At 38.3% G+C, this 26,089-nt stretch overlaps 1 protein-coding gene across 1 annotated transcript in view; it reads left to right on the plus strand.

The window, feature by feature from the left end:
• Positions 1 to 26,089, plus strand: part of LOC122790111 (lysophosphatidylserine lipase ABHD12-like) — a 392,933-nt gene that overhangs the window by 126,141 nt on the left and 240,703 nt on the right. The gene's annotated exons all lie outside the window — the stretch shown is intronic.

A 26,089-nucleotide genomic window follows, 5' to 3' on the forward strand; every position in this document is an offset into this window, starting at 1 on the left:
TGCTACACACAGCTGGATAATGCCATATGTGCATGGTAGGTATATGCTACATGCACCCTTACTATATTTTATGTTTGGAACAGTAGTGTTATCAGCAGAATGATTTTAATGACATGCTGTAAACTGGAGGCTCTTAAGGATAGTGCTAGTTGTCCGTGACCATGCAGAAATGAGATGTCTGTTCTTATGTTACTGTTGATTTTAACTTTGTCAGTCTTACTGTGGATAATGCCATTAATAGTGTGCATCTGTCACATGTCTGGTATTGCTTTGTTACGGACCCATTTACTACCCAGTGAGTGCTGCAGGCTATGTTTAATTCCCTGCCTGCGATGAAAATGGTGATTTTGTTGAAGTATTCATCTGCTTTCAGGACATTTTGCATGGTGCAGAAGTGTTTGATATATACATTAAAGAAATTTCCACTGACCAAGGAATAGCTTTGAAGCATACCTGCCAACCTGCAGACAGTGAAAATGGGCACAAAGGCCTTGAAAAGTACATGCATCCAACAAAAGAATCTTGACAGCTAATTAGCATAACATTTGAATACCAGACACCTCATAACTGTTTCCACTTCCACTAAGAATGTGGGTTACTTCTCAGAAATACCTTTAAAAAACAGTGTGTGACAAAAATAATGGAAAATATCAGGACAGTGTAACATCTGTAGACTTTAATGAACTGTATTGCAAAATTCTATCCCTCAACGTAATTCATCTTTTGCTTCTGAAAAAGAGAAGATGCAAGATGTGGGTCCTCTCTTTCACTTATTGGTACCACTAGTATGTAGGTCATGGTCACGTAGTGTGGTTTTCCGTGTACGTTACAGCTTTATAAATCACTTGTGATGAGGTGGGATTCAGAAAAATATGGGAAAGGGTAAATAAAGCCTGAAAATAGTGCCATACCTCCAAAAATAGGGAGACCTGTGCAGGGGGTAAATAAAACCTGAAAATAGTTATGTTACCCCAAAAAAGGGGCAGTTGAGAGATCATCTTTGAAGCCACTATATTGTCTGCACTTGACATGTGTTGCCTTTGCAAAGATAAGCTAACCTTAATAGTCTACTCGTCCACATGCCTTGTAAATGCCTATGAACCTGTGGTAGTAGTTCTTGCTTACTGGCATATGCATATCGTACTCTGCACACCAGTCTTTTTGTAAGGTCAGGAAACATGTCGGAACTGGAAACTTAACTTGTGTTCCTCATCTGAGACATCAACACACTGTCCCAACCTACAGAGTCAGGACATCCCTTTATCTGAACAGGCAGTGTCCTTGCCATTCCTGGTCTAGGTCCTAACTTCTTCATTGAAGGATCTGTGCCTTGTATACTTACTTTGCTGGAACATTTGCAAGTTCTGCTTCTTTTCCCACAGCCCCACTAAAACAACAATTTCAAGTCCAGTCCTGTTATTTGTTTGCCTACAACCAATTGCAGTCTGTCCTGTAGTCGGAAGTTGGCCTGTAGTGGAAAATACTTTCTGGGAATCTACAAGAAAAGCAACATTTTATCTTCAGTTTTCAACATATTAGATACTTTTAGTACCAGTGTCAAAAATTTGTATGGACTGTTTAATTTATCTCATTTATTGCAAGGAGTGCAGCACATTAGTGGAATGGATTCCATTTTGCCTAACAAAATGGCAGAATTATTTTGAGATAGACAGTGATTCTGTTGTCATTGATAGCATGTTCAGGTAAATCATAAGTAGCCTGAGATGGGATTTCAGACTTGGCAAAAGTCATTTTTGAAATGTATGCATTGCTCTATCATAAAAAGATTTGAAAAAAAAAATTGTAATCTAGCATTCACCTGGACGTTCCCATGGATGTAGTGAGGCTCGCCTTGGCTTTTTCTGGTTGACAGGACATACAAGCCGTGCACATGTTTATAGTGTTTTTTTGTCTTGCTTAGGCCACCACAACTGTTGTAGCTACTGCTTTCATTTTTAACAGTGTCAGGGTGACCTGTATGGAGTTTTTTTAGTACACATTTTTCTTATAGAAATGTATACGTTGAGTGCCCCATATGACACAGACTTTTTCCCACTGAACATTCATTTCATAACCTGTACAAATTACAACCCAATCAACTCTCTTTACTTCAACAGTGCTATAGTAAAATTGCAAAATCTGCTGCCAACCATCATTATAGGACACATCACTACCTTGCATTAAAGTGGTGTCAGTGCTTCATATATGACCTAGATAAATGCCCAACACTAAGCAATATTCTCCAACTCTACAGTGCCAAAAGATCACTGTGGTCTTCTGACAAGATGTTGCAAACTGTAACTAGATCAAACAGTTCTGCTGGAGACTCCCTATACTCCTTCTCTGTCTTTCTAAACCCTGGAATTCCGTACTTCGCTCTTAGTATGTTAGAAAACAATAAGTCTTTCAAATTGCACTTAAAGGGTCAACTAAAATACTTGGCTATGCTCTTGCACCTCTCCAGGTATAACATATGTGCTGTCTCTCTCTCTCTCTCAGCATCTTTTCCTGGCCCTCTCTACTCTCGTTATAGCATCTCTACTCACTAAATGGTTCTTGAACAGGAGCACACACAGTCTGGTCTGCTGCTCTTTGTACTTCACAGAATCTCCTACGTTAATTGTCAACATCACAATTTACACAAATTTTCTTCCATAAAGCTTTGTAACAAATTGCATTATATTTCAATCATAAATAATCTGTTTTCATTTTCTTGTCCTCAAATATAACACTGTATGACATTTTTATTCTACTGTGTACTGTTTACATCTATTTACATCTCATGTAAAATAATTATCAAACTGTGACTAATTTATATTGACCTAAAATGTGTTTATGCTTCTTGTCTAAAATATATTAACTAATAATTTACTGTTTACTTATTGTTGAACTTTTCTCCCTGGGCTCCTGCCGAAAAGGGGCAGCTTGTCTACCCAGATAGTTAATCCCAGTAAACAAACACAATAAATAAATAAATAAATAACCTATAAATTATTTTCAGACTGTGATCAACATTTTCTAATGCTTGGCCTTCCATTGTGACAGTTTGGGGTAATTGTTATAATCCATTGTATCAAATCTGATTTAATAGAAATATTTGTGCAAGTGTTCTGTACTCACAGTATCCACATATTCTGCGATTCCTCCTGTAATATTATCTGAAGTTTCTGGTAACGGAACAAGAGAACCCAACAGTATTGCCTTAACTCTTGGAAACCATAATTACTGTACTTAATAATCATAGGGCAAAAATATTATAGCCCATCCATAAATTCTTGCTGCTTCTATAATGGTAAAATTATTCGAAAATTATTCTCAGCAATTAGCATTAACAAAAGTTTTTGGTTCATAGCCAACTTGAATTTTCTACCCAAGAGAAATTAATGGAATTTCTTTATGCCAACTCTAGCAACTGGAATACGTTCTTTAATCTTGGTGTAAGAATGTTTTTCTCATAGGTAGGAAGACTTTTTGTTGTGCAGTTGGTCGTTCACCTTTCATCCCATATTGAATCACTGCACATTAATCATAAACTAAGGCACCACAGGCAGGTAACATACTTGTAATTCCAGATTACAGAATTCCAACACCCTCGTCACAAGCCATTTTCTAAAAACATTTTGTTTGTGTTGTTCCTATTGCCATGACACGTTATCTTTCACTCCCTGTACAGTGGTGTTAAATTTGTACATCAGTTAGGTTGAATTCCCCAGAAATGCAGTCCAAGAAATGCCTGTAGCTCTTTAATGTGTGTGTGTGTTTATGGGGGGGTGAGGACACATGGGTGGCTTTCACCTTCTCAGTGGGAAGGTATAGCTCCATTCTGTCCAGAGAATTTTGTCTACAGAGCCTCAACAGCTGACTCCCTGACAAACCAGCTAGCAGATCACAAGTGGACAACTAGCCTACTCCCTGCAGAAACACAAAAATCAGTGTTTTTAGTACAGGAACAAGCCTTCCTGTACCTCCACACTCACATAATGACTCCATGGTTATTCAACTACTGGGAAAAAGTAGAGCACCTGCAAGGGTGATATACTTGCAGGAACAATAGCACCCTCACTGTCCCAATAATATTGAGGGAAACACCTTCATGGAATTTATACAATGTGATATGATAGTATACCAGGTTGCTTGTTTAATAGTGTTAAACTTGCCCTTGCAGACGTACTCCTCAAACTGTTTTAGCTACCAGTGTTTTCCCTGATGAGTGGTGCATAGCAGTGGTGATGGTGCTTCATAAGTGTAGTCTTACAAGTGACCAGGGTAATTATAGACCTATCAGCCTTACTAGTGTGACCTGCAAAGCCATGGAATGTATTAAGGCTGACCTCATAAACTGTGATATCCGTAATCACACCACATGTAGTCCACACACCTGTGTCTCACAGCCACTAAGGCCTAAACATAAACCCAACATATTAGTCATAGGAGACTCCATTGTGTGAGACAGATGTGCCCCTTACCAGCCTGGATAAGGAGAAAGTCATGGTTAGTTGTTTGTCGGGTGCCAGAATCTGCCATATTACCCAAGTCTCTCAACAGGTACTGTTATGACTTTGTCATAGTCCCATGTTGGCATGAATGACTTGAGACATACCTCCATGGACTGTATGAGGAGAGACATGATCAAGCTTGCTGAATATGTGTCCCAGGCAGGTATGTTCCTGGCCTTAAGCAGAATTCTACCGTCACCCAGAATGATGCCTCAATACAAGCAGAAAATGATTGACTTTAACAACTGACTTAGTTTCTGGTGTCATTCTAAGGCGATTCCACACTTGACAGCCTGGGATGACATGATTGACAAACCATGATGCTTTGCCAGAGATGGCCTGCATCTGTCTCCCTGGGCTTCAGGCTCCTGGCAAAGGCTCTTGCTTCACCCACAGTGCCTTTTTTAGGAATGCCACGAGGTCAAAACTACCAACATATTTAATTTACATTTTGATGAAATTTTCGTCATACTGTTAAAGCTAGGAGTCTAAACATGAAACTGCACTCATTGCGAGCATTCTTAACCCTGGAAGATGCTGATGTTTGTGCAGTCATAGAAACCTGGTTCAAAGCTGCGGAGAGCACCCCAGCCATACCAGGTTACTCATCCTATCGTACATTCAGACCCCAAACCGTGGGCAGTAAAGCAAAAGGAGGTGGAGTTGCAATGTATATAAAAGACATACATATACCTCCAGGCTGGTCAAACAGTATGACGCACAGGAAACACTCCAGGTGCAGTTACCAATTTTCAAGACTCCTACTCAAATCATAGCTAGCTATAGGCCTCCAACTTCAACTCAAGATGCCCACTTGACCTGTCTGGACCTCTTTGAATCTATCAAGATTCAACCCTTTACCCTGATCCTGGGTGACTTTAACTGTCTAGCCATAGACTGGAAGAAATACTCATGCCAAAACACAAATTCCCAGAGATTACTTGATTTCGTCAATGCAGATGCCTAGGACCATTTGGTCGACACCCCCAGAAGAGGTGAAAATATCTTGGACTTGGTATTACTGAACATAAGTAACCACTGCAGCATCCCTATGGTGTCATCATCCCTGGTAAGATCTGATCACAAAACAGTCGCTTTGAAAGTCCCCCCCCCCAATATAGGGTCAAACAAAAAAAACTTCTCCAAAGCTAATTACAACCTCCTGAGGGAAGGTATAAACAGCTTCACAGCTCACTCCATAGGAACTGGCACACATGTCCAAACCTATACCAAAGTACTATATGAGCATTTATATAGCTGCATGGAGTCAGGAATACCCGACAGGGCAAAATCATTCACCTTAAGGAAGAGTAAACCTGTCTGGTAGACATCTTCAGTAAATAAACTCTATAATAAAAGAAAAAAATTGCTGTCCAGGACCAAGAAAGAGCAGGTGCCTAATTGGAAGCAATCTCTCCTTAGCTTGAACAAGCAAATAAGAGCACTAGTGAAATCCTTCAAAGCAAACTTTGAGTCCAAACTGGCTCCATCTACTAAAGACAGCCATAAGGCCTTCTTCGAATATGTCCGCAATCTCAAGGGAAGAACCCAGATCTGCTCAGAACTGGTGGTCAAGGACACCACATACAGAAATGCTGTAGATATAGCCAACCTGCTGGTGGACAAGTTCAGTGAAAACTTCACCTCTCTGTCTCTCCCATCAGTAAAACAGGACATCCCTATTACCTGCCCCCGCCCCTTATCTCTAGGGAGCAAGTCATCACTGCCCTCTCAAAATTAAAAAAATACAGCCTCCATGGGACCCGATAACATTCCAGGATGCATCCTGCAGGAACCTGCAGCACCATTAGGCACTCTATTCAACCAAAGCCTGAGTACCGGCTTCATCCCAGCTAAGTGGAGGACAGCCGCCATCATCCCTTTGCACAAAGGTGGTGTCCACCGATCCAGGAAATTATAGACCCATCAGCCTAACTAGCCTGATCTGCAAGGCCATGGAGCAGATTATCATGGACCTAATTAACAAGGACATTAGCAACCTCCAGACACTCAATCCCACACAGTTTGGTTCCATCAAGGGGAGGTCATGGCTGTTAAATTTGGTTGACTTCTTTGAGACAGTCACCAAGGCCATGGATGAGGGGAAGACTGTGCACACCGCCTACCTTGACCTAGCCAAAGCTTTCGATACTATTCCCCACTCAGGTATAATAGATAAACTCTCTCAACTAGGCATCAATCCATATGTTACCAGATGGGTAGCAAACCGGCTCACTGATAGACCCCACCTACTCAAAATAGGGGAAGCCACCTCACGCAGTAGACCCGTAATGAGTGGTGTACCCTAGGGATTGGTCTTGGGGCCTCTGCTGTTTGTGATGCACGTTTCTGAGGTGCAGGCCAAAACCAGTGAGCTATGGCTAACCAAGTTTGCAGATGACTGCAAGCTGGGTGCTGTCATCAATCCCCCTAGTTATGTGGACATCCTCCAATAGGGTCTCACCCAAACAAATGACTGGTGCCAGAAACATGGCTTTAAACTGAATGCCAAAAAATGCATCATTATCCTCTTTGAGGAGAGTGATGCCCCCACAAATGATCACATTGATAATAAGGTCCTAAGCATGCAATCAGTCGTGAGGGACTTTAGCACCCAGGTTAATAGAAAACTGACGTTTGACCACCATATTGCCTCCATTGTATGGAAAGCATTCTGCATGGGCCACCTCATTAGTAAAGGTATCTCATCCAGGGACAAGGTGGTCATAACATCACTGTATTTTTCCCTTATAAGACCCATCATTGAGTACAGTGCCTCTTTCGGCATATACCTCACAAAGCACATGCAGCAGCTGGAGAGCCCACAGATGTTTCTCACCAGGAGAATCCAGAGCCTCAAACATCTACCCTACACAGACAGTAGAGGAACAGGGCCTTTAGCCTCAGTCTCCTACAGACTCCTCAGAGGTGACCAATATCTGGCATACAAAGCAATCTCAGATCCTGCCTTGATGAGACTGCTGCATATCTGCAAGTCAGGCTCCACTAGAGTAACCCACATGCACAACATCAACCTGGTCTGTGACATCAGTAGGACTTGGGACATATTTGTGTCCAAGAGACTCCCCCTTTTGTGGAATAGACTCCCTTGCCTCGTCAAGCAGAGTACCTCATTAACCCTTTTGAAGCACAACCTGGATAACTGGATGGGGAACAGAAAATACACCCCTGGGATTCCACCTGTGTCCTTGCTGGACAGTGGCATAGGGTGCTGACTAGTTGGAACATAGGCTAATTTCTTGACTAGGCTTGTAAGGGCCTCAGAGCCAATAGCCTAGTAACTTATATGATCCCGTAATATTTCACCTTGACTCCCAATAGTCAGATTTTTTTATGAAGGGTAGATCCTGTCTATTTAATCTGATAAATTTCTTTGAAAACATTACAGAGGCAGTAGATGATGGCTAGGTAATGCATACAGACTATCTTGACCTGACTAAGTTCTTTAGTACCATCCCCCATACTGGCATCATGCAAAATCTAAATGCTTTCAATCTCGACCCATGGGAGGCAACATAGATAGCAAACTGACTGATATAGAACCCACAATGGTATGTGTTCCTGGTGCCTCATCAGAAAGTTTGAAAGTGAGCAGCTGTGTCTCTCGGAGCTTAGTGTTGGGACTTCTTCTTTTTGGTATTTACTTCTCAGATCTTTAATCAAAGAGCCAAGACCTCTGGTTAACAAAGTTTGCAGTTGATTGCAAACTGGGCATTGTTAAGTCACACAATGACACCCAAACCCTCCAGACTGAACTCAACTTAGTAAACTCATGCTCTAAAAATGGGCTCAAACTAAATGCTAAAAAGTGTAATATTTTCACTTTTGGTTGACAACCCATCCTCAAATCATGCTGTCTAGACAAACACATCTCTATGAAACAAAAATCTGGTTAGGAACCTAGGTACTTTGGTTGATAACTCTGTTTTGATCATCATGTAACAAAGGTTGCCAGGAAATCCTTTTATTTAGCCCATTTAATTGCCAAAGGCATACCATTAAGGTCTAAAAAGGTAATTTACTCTCTTATTTCTACCATCTTTATTGAATTATCAGTTAGGCAAACATACATTTATATAAAAGAAAACAAACCATATGAACATATTCCCAGATGCAAACATTATACATCAGATATATTTGTTGTGTATTTATCATCAATTCAGAATTACATAAATTTATAAATTACCGTCTTCCCTTTTTCATGTATTGTTCCCACAATTTCCATTTTTTGTAGGTAATTTGCTCCTCCATTTTCTAGTAATCCCTTTTTTAGCAGCCACCAGAATTAAACTTAACGAGGCCTTACTGTGTTTAGGCGTTTCAGATCCAGTATCCCAGCTCAAAGAAATGTAGTTAGTTATACCCATTTGCTCACCCAGTTTTTCTGACGGAATACTCAGTTGGGAATTTTTTAAATCTGCCAATTCATTGCACTCCCAAAACATATGTTTCCCAGTTATCTCTTTGTTCCCCTTCACACCTTCAACATTTGCCATCTGCCTTAGAGAAAAATTCTTTCTAGTCTATTTAGGGTATAAAAATACCAGTGCAAATGCTTCCAAGTGAAAACCCCTAATCCTCTAGACTTTGTTGCATATTTGGGAGCCATACATATGTCTTCCTATTGTTTTGTTGTAAATTGCTGACCAAGTCTCTCTTCCCAATCTTTTCTAAGCTGCTCAGATTAATTCCTATAGTTTTACTGCAATACTTTATATGCCCTACTATTTATTCCGAGGTGGTACAGTGGTAGAGTTGTTACCTCACAGCAAGAGGTTCTCCCGTTCGATTCTCGACTTGGCTTGGGGAGTGCCTTCTGTGTGGAGTCTGCATGTTCTCCCCATGGTTGGGTAGCATTCAAAAGACATGCGTGCGGAAAAGGGCGTGTCTTCGTTGAATGTTGGGCATCAAGCTGGCACCTCGGCGTTTTGTAAAAATCTACTGCCAATCATTAGTGGACCGGAGTTCCGCTGTGGCGACCCCTTACCGGGAAAAGCCGAAAGACAAACAACAACTTTATATGCCATACTAATTATCCCTTTTTAGGCAGCATCTTCTGTTCTAGATTCAGTTAAAAACTCTACCAGAGTAGGTCTTTCACATAGATTTTACATATCCCTTTCTTCTCTGCTTGTACTCAAGATAGCAATCCTTATGAGTTCATAGGTGTGTACTAGGCTAATGGCCACTTGGAACCTTTACAAGCCTAGCCCATAGGATTACCCTGACATTGTGCCACCCAACCTTAGTTCCTAGTGCCTCTGTCGAGTAGAGCCACTGGAGTGATCCCCATGGTGAATTTTCTATTTCCCATCCACTCATCAAGATTTCTCTTGAAGAGGGCCAGTGAGGTGCTCTGCTTGACATGTATGGGAAGTCTATTCCATAGCATGGGCAGCCTCTGGGCTGTCCCTCCAGCATGTTCTGTTCATTGTGGTAATGAGGTTTAGGTCTCTGGAGCATGTGGTGTGGAGGGATTGGGATTTCTTTAAATGTAGCATTTCTAACAGAGCTGGGTCAGACATGGCTTTGTAAGTCAAGCAGAGATCGCCTCTAAGTAGGCGATATGAGACAGAGAATAGTTGGAGTTTTTTGAGTTTGTCCATATAGGACAAGTGTTTAAGGCCTAGGATCCTCTTTGTGAGGTACTTTTGTGGCCTTTCCAGTTGTTGCAGGTGTCTAGTGAGGTACATGCCAAATGGGGCATTGTATTTGATGATTGGCCTAATGAGGGAAGAGTAGAGGGAGACAATGACCTCTTTCTTCCTGGATGCAAAACCCTTAGTAATGAGATGTGCCACATAGAAGGTCTTTCTGACTATGGTGGCAACGTGGTGGTCAAAAGAGAGGCTGCTGTCAACCTGTGTTCCCAGATCTCTTATAATGCCTTTTTCTGTTCAGTGGACCACCATCAGTGTGGTAATTCATGGGAACCGGGTTTTTCCAAAGGGGATGAAGACACATATTTTGGCATTGAGCTTAAGGCCATGGTTCTGACACCAGTCTGTCTCATTGAGGCCATTCTGTAGGATGTCAACATCACTTGGGGAGTTAGTAATACCTTCCAACTTGCAATCATCTGCTAACTTTGTCAGCCTGAGTCCCTACGTTTTGGCCTGGACTTCAGAGAAGTAGATACCAAACAGGAGAGGACCCAGGACCAAACCCTGTTGATAAGTTCATCTATCATAACATCATTATGTCTTACAATCATCTGCATGCTTTATTTTCCAGGTTTATCAAACAGCTTCAATAAATCAGCCTGTAAGCGAGAACCTGCTTCTAAACTGTTCGGGAATCGCCACATGCGTAATCCCTTTGGCACTATACTGGCTTTTATACTTTCAAAAAATATGCATTATCCATCTGTAGTCTCTTAATTTTCAACAACTTGTAGTTGAAGTCATTTAACAGTTCATTTAATTTTGAGCTTACATTTGAATGAAAAATTACACCTGAATTGCAACAGAGGCTAGTGTTTATTCGTAACCAGTCACTAAGGTTTGGAGTTAATTCAGTTGTCGACCATGAGTTTCACGACCAGTCTGAGATGTAGTATCTACTCCATTAACATTCATAGAAGGTAGGGAGCTTAACCGCTGCTGTAGTAATGGCTGTGCTGTAGCCATATTTCCCTGTCCTAGTCGAGGCATACATTTCCCGGTATGACCATTCATACAAATGTCTCTAGGGGGTGTGTCCATTATCACTTCCAAACATTGTTGAACCAGGGCAGTAAGATTCCCTGCAGTTTGTTGAAGTACTGTAATATTTGGTTCTTGAGAGAATAAAAGTGATTGTATGTTTGTGAGTTGGAAGCCATAGTCCAAAACTAACAAACCACCAAAAACTGGAAGAACAAACCAATTTAATAATACATGAGCGACAGTTTAAATATATGTATTTATTTTCTTTTAAATAAAAAAAATATATATATAATATATATATATATATATGTATATATTTATATTTTATAATTTTGCACATGAATATTTGTGTGTGTGTATTTAATAATTAATTTAAAAGAATGTTTGCAGAATGCTGGTAGTAGATGAGATTTATGATTGATTCAAAATGGGTGTGTGTGTAACGAGCTGACAATTGCATTTGTCTGAATTATTTAAACTGTATTATCTAAAAGGCTTTTTATCTGATGAATTTCTTAATAGTAAGAACGAAAGCACTTATTAGTTGATTATTGTAAATAGTTACTTTAAGTTATTTTTTACTTTATGTGGTGGATTTTAACATGAGTTCGAATTTTGGAGTGCTGCTTTTTGTTTTATTGAATATAAACACATGCCAGCATAATCCTCTGCTCTTGCTAGTAGCCCATTACTAGCAAAAAATATACCATTATTATCTTTTTTCCTCTTCTATCACTGTTGGAGTTCCTCTAGCAATTACTGTAAATACTCCCCTGTTCCTTTGTCCAAGATACTCTGCTGAATATCCCTCTTGAAATCCTTTTTTTTTCTTTTCAAATTCACAAGCTTATTTCTTTCCAAGTGTGTCAACTGTAGCATTGCCATTTGCACTCTTCATTTCTTAATATAATTCAGTGTTCTTTCCTTTTTGTCTATACCTGACAGGTCATTCACATTCCAATATAATATGTTTACAGCAGCCATTATGATAAGAAATTATTATTCCCACCTGTTATATATATCAGCTTGTTTTAAATAACCATTTCCAACTTTTGTGTTATAGGCGCGCCCACTAATGTCTAGTAGGTTGATCTTGAATACAGTTGTTTTTTGTCCTCTCCATTTCAATCTATGCCACATTTTGAAGACTTTGTGTTTTAATGCAAATCCTCAAACAAAAAACAAATACCTCCATAACCTGTTAATTTACAAGTACAAAAATCTATGTACATCTTCAGATATTAAAGTTTAACCCTCCTGATAGGAACAGTTGTCCCAAATCAACAGCTACACACACAGGGAAAACCTAGCCTAAAGTTAAGGTTATCCATGCTGAGATGCATGTTATAGCCTGTGTTCCTTCTTACACTAATTATTGTATGTTATTGTCTTATCTGTATTCCCCTCCCAGATGTGAAAACAGTTATGTAACTTTTAGCTTTAAAAAGTGCACTGACTTTTATTGCAGTTTGTCTCTATGGAAGCCTAAGAATAAACTGCACATCTGCCCTCAGCTACAGACTTCTCAAACTGTACATGTATTTTTTAAAGGAAAACTTTTCATTATATTCACTATTCTCTTTACTTGCTTACACACAAAAAAATTAGATTAAGCCAAGGGACTTAATCCAGACATTTACTTGCATAAGTAAGAGAAAATGTGTCAACTTTACATATATAATAATCGGTGCACTTTTACACCCCACCTCTACCACTACAGCCTAAGATTACAGCATATTTATTTAAATATATTTTTCTCCATTCTTTTCTTTTCTTTTCTTTTCATTGTAATGCTTTAATTTCTTAAAACTTAAAAAGAAGAAAGGCACTTGCTTCTTTATCACATACAGCAATAACTGAAGATGCCTTAATATGTAATGTGCTATTTATATCATAGAATGTTTTATACAAATACAGTTAAGAACAAAAACTGTTTTACTTGGTTACTTTCCCCCCTTCTCTCCCCTTTTTCCTTTTAGTGTCCTTCCAAACATTAATGACATTAAGTGGAGCATATGCCTGTCAGTCAACCCCAAGAAGTTTAACAAAGTAAAAAAAAGTCCAGCCTTTCTCAGCCACTTTTTCATGTAATGCCATAGTTCACAAATGTAATTTATGCTTTGTAGTCGCACATTAATTTACTAATTTCAGTCTTGCAGTCTTCTTCCTGTTAATCTCCATCTCCCAATCCCAGACTCTGGTTCAAGACTAAGGTACTCCTAACTCCTCTAGTTAAGTCTTCTACTTTTTTTCTGTCTGTCTGTCTTGCATTTTCCTATGGAACATTGGAAATGGTTTCACTTGCAAAGTCTCTTTATGAGCCTTACCATCAGAAGAATGAGAAGCACAGTCCCCTTCTATTTGATGGCTCACCCAGTGTTGGACAGACTATTTTTCCCTTAGCCTGTTCACCAGAAATGACTGATCCTCTAGGAAAGATTTCCTGAAAACAGCTGGATACAGCAGGTTAAATCTCACACCTGTCTCCTGTCGTTCGCAAATTGCTGAGATAAATGTGCTTCTCTTCTGTCTTTCCTTTATTTTAATCACTGAATAATCATTTTCCACAAACAATCTGCTGGCTCTAATTTTTAATATTTTGCCCTTCTGTCACACTTTTTTCAGGATCAACTTTTTCTGTTGATAGGATTGCTTCTTTACTAATACAGGTCTTGGCAGCTTTTTTGTGACCAGGTTTGGAGCATACACATGATGTGCCCTTTTAGTCAACAAGTTCTGCTGTGGAATACCAGTCCAGTTACTTATTTGTGCTTTCATAAAATTAATACAGTTCAGTTTCTCTGGTACAGCAAAAAATCTGAGGTCCTCTACCATTTTTTGAAACCGTTCTTCCTAAGCAGTCTTAGACTCAAGCCAGCCTTTTCTTCATTTTGACTCATGATTTTTGCAGTGGGATCAGTTCATGAATAGCTGTTTAAAGCTTCTTCCTTTCACCAGCCTTTTGTTATTTGAGTTAAAGTACTTTTTTAATATTTCCTTTATATTTTAATCAACTCTGAGCACATTTGACGTATTTTTTCCTCTAAATTACTGGAGGCCATCTCTTGTAAAAAAAAGCCAGATCTGTTCTGAACTGCTTTTTGTTGAACATCTGCCAGATTCTTTCCAATCAGTGCTTACTCAACCATTTTCTTGTTGATTTTCTTTCACTCTCTCTAATTTTTTTCTTTGTTGGCATCCAGGCAGTTTACATTTTAGCTGGTAACTGAATTTTACTAAAACAAGCAGAATTACTGGTACTTATCTGTTTCTTTTTTCACACTGGGAGTGTTTAAGTGGCTGATCAGTGTGCAGTCATCTCGGAAAAGCCTAAAAAGGTCATCACTCTGTTGTACTCAACACTGATCAGGCCAGTTATTGTGTACAGTACCCCCCCCTTTGTGATGCATCACATGTCAAACAGTTGGAAAGACTCCAATGGTTCCTAACCAAAAAGGTCACAGACTTAAAATCCCTATGAAGAGAGGCTGGAAGTTGTATCCCTTTATTTGGTGTCTTATAGACTTTTCAGAGGTTTTCTGTCTTGCTTCCCTTGCCATTAGAGACTTGATTGCTCTGGACCTCCTGACAAGTCCAGTATCTCTGTCAGTACTAGAGCCAGGGACCTAAATCTTTACCATCAGATAAATAAAACATGTTTGAGGGACAGGGACAAACTTCTTGGCTAAATTTCCCCTGTGTGATAAGCAGTGTGACTCACTATTTTCCTTCAAACGTAAACTAGATGACTGATGACTTAGTGGGTATCCACAAAATTACTTTAGTATTAATTGGTATGCCCCTGCTAAAGAAAAGATATGCTACCTGAAGGAGAGTATTAGCAAGGTGAGAATTGTGCATTTTAAGCCAGCTTAATTATGGATAGGACAATAATGACTTTCTAAAGGAGTGGCATGTAATTAATCTAGAAACTAGCTTGTCATATATGAAATTAATGTTGAAATATTCAGATTTAGAATCACTGTCATTAAGTACTGAAATGTTAAATCTGGGACAAGACTTGCATACTTTGAGTTAAGTAACATTAAAAGTTTATACACTATGCAGTGTATTTGGTGTTCCTGCAGTTTTGTGCGAGTCTAGATTATCAGAACAAAAGTTTCAAACTCCAAATACCATATGGTCGAAGTTTGAAAATTTAGAATCCGATAAAAAAAAAAAAAAGACAGGAAAATTGTAATTGTGTTTTATGCAGGGGGGCAAGCCCCCACACCCCCACTACTTAAATATACCAACTTCGAGATCACACTACATTGAAGTAATGGGAAGAATTCAGCCAAACTCTCAAAAATACAAAACTGTAGATAAAACCAAAATCCGGCACAATGAAGGTTGTCCAATGTAGGCAAATAGTTCTTCAAACAAACATCAACAAATCCTCGGTATTCCATTAAGTACAAAAATGAGAAATTGAGCGCTTTCATCTCCACATCAGGAGACTTCTTCAGAATAATGCTTGGTGAATAAAATTTGTCTTATATACATTTTAATTATTAAATTGTTAATCAATTAAGTAATCTAACCTGCATTTCAAACAATTAAAGTAAAATAAAATAAACTAAGCAATGTCTTGCTTAGTTAATAAACAAAAATGCCCATGATGAGCTACAATTTGCTTTTGAATAGCGTTTCCATTGATTAACTTTTAAATTAGTGAAATAATACCAGAAATAAAATACTAGGAATAAAATGCTAAAACCAAGACAAAAACATGATGGACAATGAAATTAGTCGTTTTCCTCTTGTATTCATTAATGCAAGCCCTAAACTGTGATTGTTTTGTAAAACCAACACATTCTATCGTAAATCAAATGAATTGTTAGCATTCTTAAAAAACTGCAAAATGTGATGTATTGTTGCTTCTAAAATGATATCAATTTTAAAATCAAATTCCCCGGTACCCTAGGCTTGTACTAATATGCTAATTATTGTAGTGGGTGATTTCAGAACTTCCCTCTACATCTTCCCTGTTCTTACCCTGAAGTAAATGCCCTACGTGAAGTCTCAAATAAACAGTTATACTTTAGTAGTATGTTATTAGAGATGACAGACTTCGAAACCACAGTGAACCCTAGGTAATTTCCCTTTGAATCAAATAATGAACCTAAAATGGGAAAAACAAACATCGACTCACATAAATGTGATTAAAAACATGAATATATAAATCATGTATGTATGTATAAATAAATAAATAGTGCATTAAATACGCTACCATATATGACAAACCTTATAAAGGGTAAATAATTTAATAAGCCATTTTGGTGTGCACATATCCAAGTGTATAGATATATAAATATATATGTATATATAAAAAAATACATAAATATATAGATAAATAAATAAATAAATAAATTTGTTTAATAAATAAGAATAAATGTTCACCCAATATTACTACTTTTATTATAAAATATTTATTACTTTGATAAAATATTGGTGGCGTATTAAAAAATGTCTGAAAACAATCAGATGTTGTACTAATGATGTCTGGCAAAATATTGTTGTCACCTTAAAAATAGGAAATTTTATATTTTGTTACAATAAAAACAGTAATTAATTTAAGATGGAATAAAAAATCTTTTCTGTCCTTATTCCTATTATATCCCCTTGGCAATTTTGGGGTCTGTGGCTAAAATCTTCAATGCTGGGGTGATGGAAACATGATCATTCAGGCCTTTGCCACAACATGCGTCAAGCCTGAGTTGCCATATCGTTTCCCTATATTCAGTCTTGGTTTCCCAATCACCCCCCCCCCTATCTGGGTATGGCACCACCTCTAAAACCCAGAACTTGAAGTCGGCATTTTTACATGCGTTAGCATGCCTGTATAGTGCATTATTCTCATTTTTTCTGTTTATGTCCCGTATATGCTCATAAATTCTGTTTCGAAGTAACCTCTCTGTTTTGCCAACATAAAAACACTCACATGCCGTGCAAATAACTAGGTATACCAGGCCCTTAGTAGAACAACTACTGTAGCAACTGGCCACTAACTTTTGAGGTATACTTGTAATCTTCACCTCCTTCTTATTGAATATATATGAGCATTGCCCACACCTTCCACATTTATATGTTCCTTGTTTCCTATTTGTACCCAACGTTGTATTTCCTTTTCTTTCCAGAATATTCTTGATGTTACAGTTTCTCCTGTAACTAAACCTCAGCTTATTCTCAAAAACATCCGTTTTAGTGGCTGTGTTTTTGAACATTTCCCAAATTTCATGAATCCCCCTATTTAACCACTTGGTTCCATAGTAGTATGTGGTAGTTAAATAGGGTGTTACTTTCATTTCAACCTGTTTACCCTCTGTTTCATGAAAATTCACTTGTTTACTTCCAATGGCTGTTGTCGCCTCTTGGTACCTAATACTACTTAGAAGGGGTTTGTATCTGGTACTCCTACCTGTTACCACATAATCCTTGACCGAATTAATAAGGTTAATAGGGTACCCCCTTTCCTTAAATAGTTTTTCCAGATATTTAATTTAATTTGAAAAATCCTCCTCATCTGATATCATTCTGGCCATCCTAATCATCTGGCCTTTAACGATATTCCTTTTTAGTTGTTGAGGGTGGTCACTTTGGTAGTGCAGATAAGAGTTCAAAAAATGTTCTTTTCTATATATTTTGGATTTGTATCTCATATTAATCCTATCTTTAATAAGCTCGACGTCCAGAAAGTGTGTTACTTCTGTTTCTATATCATGTGTAAATGTTAAAAAAGACGTTGTAGCATTGATATAACTTATAAACTCTTCGATTTTATCCCTGGTTCCTTCCCAGAAAATAAAAATATCATCCAGGAACCTGTAGTATTGTACTATGTGTGGGCTGTATTCACTTTTAAAGACATATTCTCTCTCCCAGTGTAACATAATAATGTTCGCATATACGGGTGCACAGGCCGATCCCATGGCCACTCCTTCTTTCTGATGATAGTAATCCCCTTCAAAATATATGAAATTATATTTAAGCACCATTTCCATATTTTCCAACACGTTCCTAAATTCACAGGGTGTAAACCAATCCATCTCCACCAAAATATTTTCAAACCATCCCAATCCAGTTTTTTGGGGTATCACTGTAAATAGTTCTTTTACGTCTATTGTTATAAAAAACATATTTTCCTTGAACTCCATTTCATTAATTTTGCTTAAGAAATCCCAAGAATCCTTAAGGATGTGCTTCCATCTGGAATAAATTTCCTTGGTCATGACATCCACATAAATGGCCATGGGTTGCGTCTTAGAACCCTGTGATGCCACAATAGGCCTCAAGGGTGGATCTTGAATGCATTTATGCATTTTTGGGATTCCAAAAATACCAGGAATCACCGGTTTAATCACTTTCAAGTATTTATAAAGTGCCAAATCTATCAAACCAGAAATGAGGTTGTCCTCTAAAATTAAATCCATTTTCTGATAAAAAATATTAATTTCATTTTTGGTCACTATATTATAATTGTTGTCCTTGTCCAAAATCTCTTTCATTTTTCTAATATATTCCCAGGATTCCATAAACACAACCCCCCCTCCCTTGTCTGGTTTCATCACTCGTACACATTTGTTGTTGCTGAGCTCAAGAAGTATTTTTTCTTCCTTTTTATTCAAATTACACATCTTCCCTTGGTTGTCCTTATATTCCATCCTAATTTTGCTCATGACACATCTTTCAAAACAAGCTATCTCAGGGTGCAGTGGTGGATTCCACACACTATGCCTTTTGAAAGCAGTCTCATTCGCATTAGTGTCCTCCCTGTAAATATGCATAAGATTTAATTTCCTAGTAAACATTTTGATATCTAAAATTAATTTGTCTATGTTAGGTCTCCTTGCTGGAACAAAAGTAAAACCTTTTGTAAATAAATCAAAGTAATTTTTGTCCAGACATAAATCAGTGTAGTTAAAAATACAAAAATTGTTGTACGTGTATGTAATCTGCCTAGTATTCTCACTAATTTGAATGTCACTGTGAGCTTTGTCATGGTCTAAACAGTTTAAAAATCCTCTTCCCCCTCATATCTATCCACATTGTTTGTGTCTATATTGGCTGTCACCACGGTAGAATAGGGTTGTTGTTGCCTATTCCTGATCCTTTCAGATCTCCTCACTTCATCGACTACCCCTTGACCCTGCATCATGTCTGGGTCTTCATTCCTGACCAACCTGGGGTATTCCTGATCAAATTGCTTTTTTTGATGGTACCCCACCTTGTTTTGTTGGAACCTATTATGTTGGTAGTTCCTATCTAGACCATCCTGCCAGTTCCTGTCATTCTGAAATGTGTTGGGGCGGTAAACTCCTCTATTAGCCCTGGGTACCTGTAGGTTACGATAACCACCACTAAAATTTTGCCCTCTAACATTTTCCCCCAGAGTGTATGCTGTTCGTGCATTGTAATCAGATATATCTCTTTCAATTTTTTTAAGCTTCCTACTAATATTATTGTTGGTGTAAGTGTCTGTATCATGCAGTACTCTGTAATATACTTGCTTGTGTTCTTCTACAGAAAACAAGTCATTCACAATTTCACCATTAAGTTTATCTATTTCAAGTTTAGTCTCTTGCATAACCTTTAAATTACGCTTGGTCATAGCTTTGAGAACAGATAAACCACATTCATTAAAAATACTACTTATTTCTTTAAAAAAATCATTATCATTATATGTGTTATTAGGAAACTTGTTCACCCTGAGCCCTTTAGGTACAATATGGTCATTAATACATTTTCCAAAATACCAATTCTCCACAGATAGGGCTATGTATTTAGATAAAAGTTTTTTGAATAATTTACATTTGTCCTTAAATGAAACAATATTAGTTTGCTCCTTACTTCCTCTCGATTCTTTTTCTCTTGGTTTGCCAAAAGATTTGTCAAGCCACATGTTGAAGTCCATGTCCCTGTATATATCCCAGTTTCGCTTATCCCTGGCGTGGCTCCCAAAGCCGTTAGGTGTATAGTCAAGCTCTATATCACTGGGTCCAGTTCCACTATTGTCTCTCAGACCTCGCCTGTCCCGTATCCGTTGGCTAGTAGCTTCGTTACCGTCGCGCTTGCTTCTCGGGTCCTTGGGGCTACTCTGTGCGCAGGGTATGCCCCCACTACTGCCTGTTTGAATAACATCTGCTTGGGAGTGCGCCTGTATGACACGTAACAGTTCATTTAGCATGCTGCTACCATCCATCTTCGTCAACAAGGTAAAGAGTAAAAAACACACACCGCCTCGGACTCCTCGTCACCGGGAAGTTGGAAATCAACTAGTAACCAGCCAAACTCTCAAAAACACAAAACTGTAGATAAAACCAAAATCCGGCACAATGAAGGTTGTCCAATGTAGGCAAATAGTTAGATGGCAGCCAAGTTAGTAAAAATAAAGATTTATTTTTGCAAACGAAAAAACTTCAAACAAACATCAACAAATCCTCGGTATTCCATTAAGTACAAAAATGAGAAATTGAGCGCTTTCGTCTCCACATCAGGAGACTTCTTCAGAATAATACTTGGTGAATGAAATTTGTCTTATATACATGCTGCACTCCCTCGTAAACCTATTTAATTATTAAATTGTTAATCAATTAAATAATCTAACCTGCATTTCAAACAATTAAAGTAAAATAAAATAAACTAAGCAATGTCTTGCTTAGTTAATAAACAAAAATGCCCATGATGAGCTACAATTTGCTTTTGAATAGCGTTTCCATTGATTAACATTTAAATTAGTGAAATAATACCAGAAATAAAATACTAGGAATAAAGTGCTAAAACCAAGACAAAAACATGATGGACAATGAAATTAGTCATTTTCCTCTTGTATTCATTAGTGCAAGCCCTAAACTGTGATTGTTTTGTAAAACCAACACATTCTATCGTAAATCAAATGAATTGTTAGCATTCTTAAAAAACTGCAAAATGTGATGTATTGTTGCTTCTAAAATGATATCAATTTTAAAATCAAATTCCCCGGTACCCTAGGCTTGTACTAATACGCTAATTATTGTAGTGGGTGATTTCAGAACTTCCCTCTACATCTTCCCTGTTCTTACCCTGAAGTAAATGCCCTGTGTGAAGTCTCAAATAAACAGTTGTACTTTAGTAGTATGTTATTAGAGATGACAGACTTCGAACCCACAGTGAACCCTAGGTAATTCCCCTTTCAATCAAATAATGAACCTAAAATGGGAAAAACAAACATCGACTCACATAAATATGATTAAAAACGGGAAGAATTCCCTACGGCGATCTCCGTTTACTTTTGCGATGTTTTTGATATTTGCTCAGTTGGTGTCGCCCAACTGGTGTTCGCTCAATGCGGACTTCGCTGAACTAATATAGACCCGTTTTGTGCCACTCTACAGTTAATTGCTAACTTTAAGGAGAGAACGGTTGTTGAGACACTGTGACCTTGGAATATTCCATCTATGAATCATAAAACTGATGAGTTGTAACCTCATTAGTTAGTATTTGTTGAAATGCATTTCATCAGCAAATAGACAAGCTGCTTGTAGCATGCTCCATATATTAGGTTCACAAGTGATTACTAGGCTAATTACCCCAGGGGACCTCTTTAAGCATAGCAATGCTTCCCAAATGTATCTGACAAGTTCGGTGTGAGATTTGCTCATTCTCGCATTTTATTTGTAATTTTCAGTCCAACATGTTGGAAGTGTTGCAGTACTTTACATAAGCTACTGAGATGCTCACTTTCTGACTTTTCAGCATTCTGTAAATTTTTCAAGTGTATAACTATATTCAAATACTTAAGTAAGTTTTCCTTTATTATCTGAAAACTTGATGTTGCACAGCTTACACCGGAAGTCAGTCTGCAGCACACTACAGAAGTTTGGATACATTACTCATTAAATACTTTTAGACTTGGCACCAAGCAGAACTTATTAAAAGTCATTGCCAAAATTGTTTTAGAAAATGTTGTTCTACTACTACATGTGACTATCAGCCCTTCTACTCAAGTATTCATACATGTCTCAATGCTTCCAGGCTGAGTAGCAGTCAGTTTATAATTGCATGGATATGTATGGCATTTTTTTTTACAACAGGATCATGCTTCACACAAAAATAATTTTATTTCAAAACAGAGGATACTTTAAGAGGATGTTTGCTGGGTGAAGACTTGAGTCTTATTTGATATGCAAAACAGGTAAAAACGACTCCCACCAACCACTAACCAAGCTGCAACTCAGCAGACCTGGCACCTCCTTCTCTGTAACCAATTAAATACTGTAATGATTAATGGATGTTCACTAAACAAGATCGCTCATCCATCAGAATTGAATAAAGATGTCATTGAATCTGTTACTGGCATGGTTCTTTGTCACATGATCCTGGTTACTATTTAATCTGTAGTAGCATTCAGTTTATACCTAGACAAATGATCTAGGGGAGATGATTATCCTTTTTGTTTTTTGTTAGGTCCTGCAGTCCTTACAAGCTACAGGTTAGATGTATGACAGAGTGATCATGCCATCTTTGGATTTTTGCTGTTGCTCAGTTTATAGGGAGTATAACTTGGGTATGAATAGTTGAGTATTTCAAGCTCCCCGTTTCAAATAGGAGAAGACCAAACCTCTCTTTTCCTTCCTGTCCTACAGCACATGCTTTCTTTGGTGGTAATAGAAAGAGTTCCTCCTTCTTGGTTAGGAAGAAGTTTTTATTCAGGAATGTTTCTGGTACCAAAGAAAAAAAATTCCTGGAGACCAAAAATGCCTGGAGACCAGTTCTGTACCTTTCTTTTTTAAACAGTTTATGATAGAGCCCAAGTACTCTTCACAACCTGTTACCCCTTTTTCCTCTTTTTTTTTTTTGTTAACTTTAGATTTAAAAGATGCTTATCTCATTCCTGTCCATTCGGACTTCATTCACATTTCCTAAAGTTTTATGGGTCTGGATCACATTATCAGTTCTCTACCTTACCATTCACGCTATCCACTGCTCTAAGAGTGTTCACAAAGTATCTAGATCCAGTTACAGATGTTTTCAGGCTACAGGGTATCCACATTTTTCCATATTTAGATGACTTGCTTATAATTGCATTAACTTTTAAAAAATGTCAGGATTCTGTCACTTGGGTGAAAAATCTAATTTACAGTGTGGGATTCGAAGAGAAAATTCAAAAATCTTTTTTTACTCCATCGCACAAAATTGTGTCCCTGGGGAGTCTGCTGGACACTCCACTGCATATTTTTTCTTGCACAGGAAAAAAATAGATCTATATTTAGATCTCTTTCAGGGGTTTTCTACTCAGACTTCAGTCATTGTGAGGGAATACTTCAGGATTCTGGGTCTTATGGAATCTATAATTCTCATGATACCTCAGGCAGGACTCCACATAAGAAAACTACAATGTCATCTGAAGTCTCTGGTCCCAGCTTCAGTACCAATTATCTTTTCATATTCTAGTTCTGGGTTTTCAGAAGAGAAATCACTTGGTGGAGACATCAAATATCTCTGAAATCAGTTCTTCTTTTCTCCTGTCCTGCTCCAAAGCAACAGTCACCACAGACACCTCAGACTTTGCTTGGGGAACAATGTCAAGGGGGATAAATGTGCAAGGCACCCGGGATGACAAAAGACAAGACACAACCACATAAATATAAAAGAGGTGCTTGCCCTTATCAAGGGACTCCACTCTCTGAATCACCTTTGGTCCCCAGGACCACTTCAACTTGTTACAGAAAATACCACAGTGAGTGATGTGGTACATAAACAAGCAAGTGGGAACCAGGTCACACCCTCTGTGCTAGACCTGGACATTTTATGGACCTCAAGCTACATCCGGCCTTTTGGCTGTCCCTGACCAGCCAGTGAGAAGTCCGACAAAACACCTGCTAATTGCAAGAACTTATGCTGTTTTTTTTTCTGGACTGTTTAGAAATCAAACCAATTTTTCGGTAGTCCAGAAAACACTGTAAACTCCAATATTCTGTTTCAAAAAAGAAACTATCAGAGTTTAAATTGGCAGATTTACTATCCTTTTTTTAATTGAAAGGCACATTAATCAGCAGAATGAAGGCAACATGAATGGAAAAGAGGGCAGGAAAGGGGAATAAATGGGCAGGGTTATGGGAGGTGCAATGAGTGTGTCATTGGTCCAGTTTAGTTAGCTGCTACAACTTAGGTCAGAGGAAAGGGATATAGAACAAAGTGCATAGCGCTCAGCTATCCTTGATTTTGCAGAACATTCCTATTTTTGCTTCATTTTTTTTTGTCCTGTTCCATCTTTTTTTTATTTTTTTTTTATTTTCTGGTACGTCACTGGGGATTAGCCAGTTAGAAATGGCAGGCAATAAGAGTTTCATGCTTCTTAGTGTTTGGTAGAGAATCTGGAAGGATGCCTGGGTTTTACATACTCTTATGGTTGCCAGTGATCATTGTTATTTTTTTTCTGCTGGAATGGACATCTACTAAACGGCAAATATAGTGCTGAGCCTTGCTGATGAACAAGACATACAGATTGGAGGCATGGTAAGCTTGCTACTGTGGGGGTGGAGACAAACTTGAAGTAATTTGAAAACAAAAGTTTGATGTTTCATTAAATGTATAATTGCAAGACAAACCTATGAGCAGCATTAAAAAGTTACTACATACTGTTTTAACCGCCTCCCGCTTCTTGTGCCCATGAATAGCCTCCTTTGGTAGCGGATCATGTGCTTTTCTACACACAACATTAGCAAACTATTGTAGGACAGGACAGGAAACCATTCCGGGGAAGTAAGAGTTGTTCACCATCAAAGAGTGAAGCAGACCCCCCCCCCTAGAATTTTCAACTTCTCTGATTAACTTTGGTATTGCATCTTATTGATCAAAAATGCATGCCCTCCAAAACAGACCCAGTTTCTTATGTGGCCCCTTGGAAAAATTAGTTGCCCACCCATGCACTATGCGGACTAGCCATGTTAGCATTCTGCATTCTTTCAGACCAAAACTGTGTGGCAGAGAAGCTGAACAAGACAAAGGCAGACGCTCACAAATGGAAACTAGATCAGGGAGTCTTCCAAGGTTTGATCCATCTGCGGAGAGTTCCTCGAGCAGACCTTTTTACCTCCTCTGTAAACAGTCATCTGGCAAGATTCTGCTCCAGGACTCCATGCAAGAAGGCCTGGAAGAGAGATTCCTTTTCTTCCCCTTGGACAGGAATGTTCCTGTATGCTTTTACACCCTTTCCACTGATATCCAGCGTACTTCTGAATGTTCAGAACCAATCCCTGACCATCATTATAGTGACTCCTTTCTTGCCAAGGCGGCAGTGGTTCTCTCTTCTTTTAGAATTGTCCAAGGGCAGTTACTACAAACTTCCTCACAGACTGGATCTATTCGCACAAGAACAGATGTGTTTGATATATCCGGTCCCCAAATAACTTCAACAGACTGTGTGGATGGCATATGTTTACTGGGGACAGTTAGCAGGTACTAATGGAGACAAGAAAGCATGCTACTAGAAATTCATATATTAGCAAACAGAAAAGTTTTTCTGGTTGGTGCCAACAATGTAACCAGCGCCCATTCAGGGCTAGCGTTTCTCTGTTTTTTCAATATCTATAAGTTATTTTACTGTGGCGTGTCTTGTTCCCTATTCAGGTTTAATTTGTTGCCCATTTCAGCATGTCTACCCATGGATCCACTTCTTTCTTAACATGGAAAACTAATTGTGCTGACCTCTGCAAGAAGACATCTAAGTTGCAAGCTCTTATGGTGGGTCATTGTTGTCTGTTTTTTTCCAAAAAGACATGCTTCCTTGAGAACTAATCCTTCTTTTAAGCCTATAGTGATATCCAAGCTTACTTTAAGCCAAACTGTCCATCTCCCTGTGTTCTTCTCTGAACCTCAAAATGAGGAAGAAGGGGATACTTCAGAGGCAACCGGGTAGTATCTTGACAGAACAGAATCTTTCAG

This window comes from Protopterus annectens, chromosome 1.part2, assembly GCF_019279795.1.
Source record: "Protopterus annectens isolate FY-2018-M chromosome 1.part2, PAN1.0, whole genome shotgun sequence".
NCBI lineage: Eukaryota > Metazoa > Chordata > Ceratodontiformes > Protopteridae > Protopterus > Protopterus annectens.